At 39.3% G+C, this 7,718-nt stretch overlaps 1 long non-coding RNA gene across 1 annotated transcript; it reads left to right on the forward strand.

Annotated features, from left to right (window-relative positions):
* Positions 1 to 5,316: 5,316 nt before the first annotated feature.
* Positions 5,317 to 6,884, forward strand: LOC131224379 (uncharacterized). The gene is made up of 6 exons (XR_009160863.1): positions 5,317 to 5,561; positions 5,633 to 5,871; positions 5,975 to 6,184; positions 6,267 to 6,359; positions 6,442 to 6,549; positions 6,635 to 6,884. It is a non-coding gene; the product is annotated as an uncharacterized LOC131224379 (long non-coding RNA).
* Positions 6,885 to 7,718: the final 834 nt, after the last annotated feature.

Consider the following 7,718-nt stretch of genomic DNA (forward strand, 5'->3'; position numbering starts at 1 on the left):
CGAACCCGATTTTATAAACCGAAACCTTGACCTATTCTCAATGCCCTAAAGCTATAACCTATAACCTAACCTAAACTTATACTTATAACCTAAACCTATTTTCAAATCCTAAAACCTATAACTATAACTTAAACCTTAACCAAAAACCTATAACATAGCCTAAACCTAAACCTATAAACTTAATCTAAACCTAAACCTATAACCTTAACCTTAACATATAACCTTAACTTAAACCTAAACTTATAACCTAAACCTATTCTCTAATCCCTAAACCTAAACCTAAACCTATAACCTAAACCTATTCTCAAATCCCAAAACCTATAACCTAAACCTTAATGTATTCTCAAATGCCTAAACCTAAACCTACACCTAATCCTAATCTCAACTCCCTAGCCTAAACCTAAAACTAAACTTGAAAACCCAAACCTAAACCCGGTCTCGAACCTGAACCCGATTTCCTAAACCTAAACCTATAACTATAACCAATTCCCTAAAGCTATAACCTATAACCTAACCTAAACCTATACTTATAACCTAAACCTATTCTCAAATCCCAAAACCTATAACTATAACCTAAACCTATACCTATAACCTTAACCTAAACCTAAACCTATAACCTAAACCTATTATCAAATCCCTAAACCTAAACCTAAACCTTAATGTATTTTCAAATACTAAACCTAAACCTAAACCTATAACCTATAACCTATAATCTATAACCTAACTCAAATCTCTAAACCTATACCTACACCTAATCCTAATCTCAACTCCAATTCCCTAAACTTAGACCTAAACTTATACCTAGTCTCTATTCCCTAAACCTAAACATATAACCTAAACCTATAACCTAGCCCAATCTTAAAGCTATTTTCGTAAACTGACTTTAGTCATTTCATTGTAGACATGGATAAGAGTTGGATGCGAGCTAAGAATAGGTTTGGCCCAGAGTATAAGCAAGGGGCTCAAGAGTTCATGGAATTTGTCCGAAATCGGGTAGATTCAAGGAATAGGATTAGGTGTCCATGTCGAAAATTCAAGAACATGATATATAAGACTTTAGACAAAGTAGAGGATGATTTGTTCATAGTTGGGATTGACCAGGGTTACACTTGGTGGATCTATCATGGTGAAGATATGACCCATAGAGTTGAGCTCTCCAAAGTCCTTGCTGACCCGATTGTGCCGGATGACGAGGATGAAGACGTTGACGAAATGTAAGATATCATAAGGGATGTATTCAGGGGAACAACTGCGGATACTGATTTTGCAGCGACAAGCAGTAACCAAGATATTCCTCCAATGGGTGATGTCGATTCAGAAAAGTTTAGTAGGTTGTTGAGGGAGGCAGAACGTCCACTTTATCCGGGGTGTCAGAACTTCTCCAAGTTGAATTTTCTTACAAAGTTACTTCATTTGAAGACAATAAATCGTTGGAGTAACAAATCGCTTGACATGTTGCTTGAGTTGTTGAAATAAGCGTTATCGGACGGTGAGACATTGCGAAAGTCTCATTACGAGGCAAAAACATTGATGCGAGACTTGGGCCTTGGTTATGAACTCATATATGCATGTATAAATGATTGTTTATTATATTGGAAAAAAGCACGTAAGGCTGAAGAGTGTCAAGAATGTGGAGAGTGTAGGTGGAAGAATGACAAACCCAGGGGTAAGAAAATCCTGCGAAAGGTGTTAAGGTACTTCCCATTGAAACCCAGATTGCAAAGATTGTTTGTCTCGTAAGACGGCTGAAGATATGAGGTGGCATAAGGAGAAACGTGTTCATGATGATAGTACACTAAGGCACCTTGCGGACGCTGAAACCTCGTAAAATTTTGACAAGCAACATGGCTGGTTTGCAGAAGACTCGCAATATTCGATTAGGCGTTGCAAGTGATGGTTTTAATCTATTTGGTAATATGAGTAGCTCGTACAGTATGTGGCCAGTGGTACTTATGCCCTACAATTTACCTCCTTGGTTGTGTATGAAGGAGTCATTTTTCATGATGTCATTGCTTATTCCTGGACCCATGTCACCTGGGAATGACATTGATGTGTATTTACGACCGTTAGTAGACGAGTTAAACGAGTTGTGGAGTCAAGGTGTACAAACATATGATACATTTACAGGACAAACATTTCGATTGTATGCAGCGGTCTTGTGGACAATAAATGACTTTTTCGCATATGAAAATTTGTCTGGGTGGTGCACGAAGGGCAAGTTGGCTTGTCCTACATGTGGTATTGAGACTTGTTCATTGTCATTGAAGCATGATAGGAAAACATGTTATATGGGCCATCGTTGCTTCCTTCCGAGCGATCATAGTTGGCGTAGGAAGACGATGATCTTTGATGGCAAACAAGATCATAGGCCACCTCCGAAAGAGCTATCTGGAGAAGACGTGATGCAACAACTGAGTAACATTGGAGAGGTTAGATTTGGTAAGACATCGCACTTGAAGAAGAGGAAAGTACAATATTGGACTATAATTGGAGAAAGAAGAGCATCTTTTTTGAGTTGCCCTATTGGAGTGATCTGAAATTGCGACACAACTTGGATGTCATGCATATTGAGAAAAATATATGTGACAATGTCTTTGGAACATTGATGAACATAGAGAAGAAAACAAAAGACAGTTTTAAGACTCGATTGGATCTACAAGAAATGGGTTTAAGGAAAGAGTTGCACTTGCAACCACATGGAAATTCGTATACCATGCCATCAGCCTGCTACACGTTGACAAAACTAGAGAGAAAGCATTTATGTGAATGGTTGAGATCGGTGAAGTTTTCCAATGGGTATGCGTCAAACATATCTCAACGCGTAAACGTTACGGACTGTAAGGTAACAGGAATGAAAAGTCATGATTATCACGTCCTTCTGCAACGCCTACTGCCGGTTGCGATTCGTGGATTCTTGAGCAAGGATATCAGTGCGGTACTGATTGAGTTGGGGATATTCTTTAAGGATTTGTGTTCGAGATCGTTGAATGTAGATGTTATTAAACGACTGGAGAGGGACATTGCCGTAATCCTTTGCAAACTTGAAAGAATATTTTCACCTGCATTTTTCGATGTCATGGTACACCTAGCGATTCACTTACCGCACGAGGCGAAGCTTGCAGGCCCAGTACAATATCGTTGGATGTATCCAATCGAAAGGTGGTACCAATATGTTAAATTTTTTATTCATTCCATAAACTACATATATTCATGTTTTCATACGTATAACATAGTGGTTTTGTGTATAGATACCTTCACACACTGAAACGATTTGTGAGGAATAAGGCACGACCGGAGGGGTCGATAGCTGAAGCGTACATTGATAATGAGTGCCTTACATTTTGCTCCATGTATCTTCGTGGCATAGAGACTAGATTCAACCGAGAAGATCGGAATGCCGATGAAGGGCAGGAGCATGAACAAGGACCCATATCTGTATTTGCACATAACGTTCATCCTTTAGGATCCCCGACGTTTCAGGATATGGACCTTGGGGATCTAGCAAAGGCACGGTGGTATGTGTTGCATAATTGTGAAGAAATAGAGTCGTACTTGGAGTAAGTCTTCCCTCGATTATTATTTTCTCTACATATGATGATCTTAATGTTTCTTGCTGATGACGTGCCATTTATGTGTAGCGAACACATAGACGAGATGAAGTCCAAATTTTTCACAAATTATGATCGAATGCATCAGGATCATTTTCCAGAATGGTTCGCCAACCGTGTAAGATTTCACATTGTATCTCACCACACTTAGCATTTTCGTTGTATTGCACATTATTTCAACTTATGAAAATTCCTAAACAATTATATTCTGTACATGATAATAGATGAAGATGTTGCGCACAAGCAACTCTGCGGATGCGTCTGATGCATTATACTCACTGGCATGTGGCCCTGATAGACGTGTATCTAGATATACAGGTTATATTGTAAACGGGATTTGATTTCACACCGAAGAACGTGAGAAGTACAAGACCACACAAAATAGTGGGGTGGTTGTGAAGGGAACAAATGAGGAGGATGAAATTGACTTTTATGGCATTTTGACAGATATTATTGAGCTGAGTTATTGTATGAGAAAGCAGGTGTACTTATTTAGATGTGATTGATGGGACATTAGAAATAAGAAGTTGGGAATACAGACTGACAACTACTTTACGAGCGTAAATTTATCTCGGAAGTGGTTTAAGGACGACCCATTTGTCCTCGCCAGCCAAACCAAACAAGTATTTTATCTCGCTGATACCAAGTTAGGCGGCTCTTGGCACGTGGTGCAGAAAATAAAGCCCAGGAACGTATTTGACATTCCCGTACCAGAAGTTGAAAATAGCGAGGACAGGAGAAATGACACGTTTAGGGTTGAAGAAGCATATCAAGAAGACATGCCATCTAGGGATACATGGACTGATTCAAGTGTTGATATTGATGTGGTGCAATTAGATAGAGATGATGTGCCACCTGATCATGTTGATGCCTCAATAGTACGTGATATTGTTACAGATGATAGCGGTTTCATTGATGACGATGTTGCGGACAATGAGGATGAAATACTGATCAGTAATAGTGATGGTGAAGAAATAGCTCTAAGCGATAGTGATACAGACGACGATTATTAAATGTACACATGATTTACATGTCATTTTTCAATTCGAATAATTTATGTATTTCATGTATACGTGAAAATTACAAGTCATGATTAATTCTTTTTATTGACTTGTTTATAATCCACATTTGCAGTTAAGTCAATTTCTGATCATGTCCTCCTTAAACCGGAGCGTAGCAGAATCACACAACATACTTCATCAGCTGTTGCAGATAGATATTTTGGTCCTATCTTCTTCTGGTAGGGCCATAGAGATACCCGGTCTGGTCGATGAGTGTAGAGTGGAATATATCGACGATGACTTAGATGAAAGATTATGCTATCTCAAAGAAATTCCAGGGCTGATGGAGATATATAACCGCGGGAAACGAGATATGGAAGATGCGACTCTGTCACTTACACATCTGAATGGAGTCCCAAGAGACAAGATATCTCCTATTGTGACTGGCATGTTGGCTGTAAATATGTCGAGTGCTTCACACGAAATGACATATGCTTCTGAAGTATACGATAGCTTACGCAGGGAGTACTTCGGATAGTTTACCTCAAAGTTGTTTCGTATTACAACAAAATATGTGTATTTAATATAGAATGACAATGTATAATGGAATTTTCAATGATTATAAATTAAAGTTTACAGTTTTATTATATTCTGCTTGCATTATAGTGTAATGGTCTAATCATATTTTAATCATCTCTCTAAGCATAAACACATGCATTATACCGTCAACACTACTTGTACAATGTTTTAGTATATTCCACTTGTATTGACATTGTTTAAATTTATAAGTTCGTAGCTCGCACATATTCAGTGATGGCACCAGGTGGGAGAGTACGTCGTTCGCGCACTGGATCTACCCCTTCTACCCGTGATGCGACGGAGCCAGCATCACCGTCACATGTTGCATCGCAGGCGTCTGATCCCTCAGTCGCGCATACACCGGGCACTGCATGTAAGTCTAGACATATATTTCTTTTAATGATTTCTATTTATGTTTAAACTTATATATTTCTTTTGCAACAGCGTCGTCGACCAGCCGACGAGGACGTGGACTCACGCGTGGGTTGCTTTTAGAGCGACTTACGCGTGAGGGTAGGGTGACGGTAGAGTTCTCACAGGACTGCATTAGACCTGTTGAGAACAATGCCATGTTGTTTACGTCAGAGGTCGGTGTCTTATGCCGATCTCTGATCCCCCCCACCACCTCTCGTTGGGCAGACATGACAGATGATGTGCGACAGCTCATCCGTCAGCGCCTTTAGGTAAATTTTAGTAAATTAAAATTTATTTTATAAAAGTTTATTTACAGTTAAGTTATTTTCTTAATAAGTTTATTATCTTAATCTATCATTTACGAAACTGCAGGATAAATTTGACTTGGATTTGAGTGTTCCGCACATCTCCCATGCCGTTGACGACATGATGAAGGAGCAATTCAAGGATTACCGCAGTAAGTTACACCAGCAATACAAGCGGTGCATGAGCCACGAGGAGGCCATACAGTCCGCACCGCTGCACGTGACCGATGAGGACTGGCGGATACTCTGCGATAGATTTTCGTCTGATTCTTTTCAGGTAATATTTACATATTTATGATATCTTAACATAATAATTAAATTCGTAATTAATAACAATGTATTATGAATAATGTGTTTAGAAGAGGAGCAAAATAAATTCTGACAATAGAGGAAAGTTAGAAGTGAACCACGTAGCTGGTTCAAAGTCATTTGTACGACTTCGTCACGACATGGTAAGAAAGTACTGGTAATTATTACGTTTATATATTCTTTCCATGCATTTATATTAATTCTATTGTCTTTTCGATTGCGCAGTGAGATTCCGTCACTGGCCAGGAGCCCGGACCAGTAGACTTCTACAAAGGGACTCACTGTCGGCAGGCGACAGGATCTTGGGTACATCCTAGAGCCAGCGAGATTTGGGTAAAGATCCTTACATTGTAAAATTTATTTGCATTAAATTATAATAATGTCATTTATTATGAAAATTCATATGTTTTCATTACAGGAGGAGATGAACACCTTACGCAGTCAACCCACTCCCGATGGTACTCAGCGGAGGGAGCCAGAGATCCTGAGTTAGGTGCTTGGCACCCGTTCTGGATATGTGCGTGGGTTTGGCCATGGTGCCAAGCTCATGGCACCCGCTAGAGCTGCCTCCAGCCGATCCATCGTCGTTGGCGACAGCGCCGTACGCCGAGCTGATACTGTAGAGAGAGAGGTTTGGCAGCTACGGGTCGTCGTCGATGACATCAAAGATCAGCTGGACAGACAGAGGGAGGAGCAGGCGAGGCAGAGGGAGGAGCAGGAGAGGAGGATGGAGGAGGAACTGGCGAGGCAGAGGGAGGAACAGGAGAAGAGGATGGGCGATCAGCTGGCGAGGCAGAGGAAGGAGCAAGAGAGGAGGATGGAGGAGATGCGGGTGGAGCATGAGCGACGGATGATGGAGATGTTTCAAGTTATCGCTGCACGCTTATCCACTGATGCCCCAGCGCCTCCGCCTTCATCTGTGTGAATTTTTTTTTATATTTGTTTATTATGTTAAGTTTTGAATGAATGTGATGCGGATAACATTGTTTGTGTTTGGATGAATGTAGTTTATGTTTGGGTTTGGATTAATTTAATTAGATGGATGTGAATGTGAATATGATGAAATATATATATATATATATATATATATATATATATATATATATATATATATATATAATAGGTGTATATCAGGATGAATATGATGAAATATATTGTTAACAGGTGTATATCAGGAATTTTGTGCGGAATTTTAAGAGGTATATTTTTTTAAAAAAAAATAAAAGACTTTAGCAACGAAAATTTTCGTAGCTAAAAGTATTGTAATTTATTTTTAGCAGCGAAAATCTTCGCTGCTAAAAAGGCCTCTAAAGTTTTTTAGCGACGAAAATTTTCGTTGCTAAAGGTGTAACGAATTTTTTGGCAGCGAAAACTTTCGCTGCTAAAGGTCATGTAAAGGTTCTTTACCGACGAAAATTATCGTTGTTAGAAAGGAAGGAATTTTTAGCAACGAATATTTTCGCTGCTAAAAAGTCTTGTATAGTTTTTTTGCGACGAAAATA

The sequence above is a fragment of the Magnolia sinica genome, chromosome 13 (assembly GCF_029962835.1).
Source record: "Magnolia sinica isolate HGM2019 chromosome 13, MsV1, whole genome shotgun sequence".
Taxonomy (NCBI): domain Eukaryota; kingdom Viridiplantae; phylum Streptophyta; class Magnoliopsida; order Magnoliales; family Magnoliaceae; genus Magnolia; species Magnolia sinica.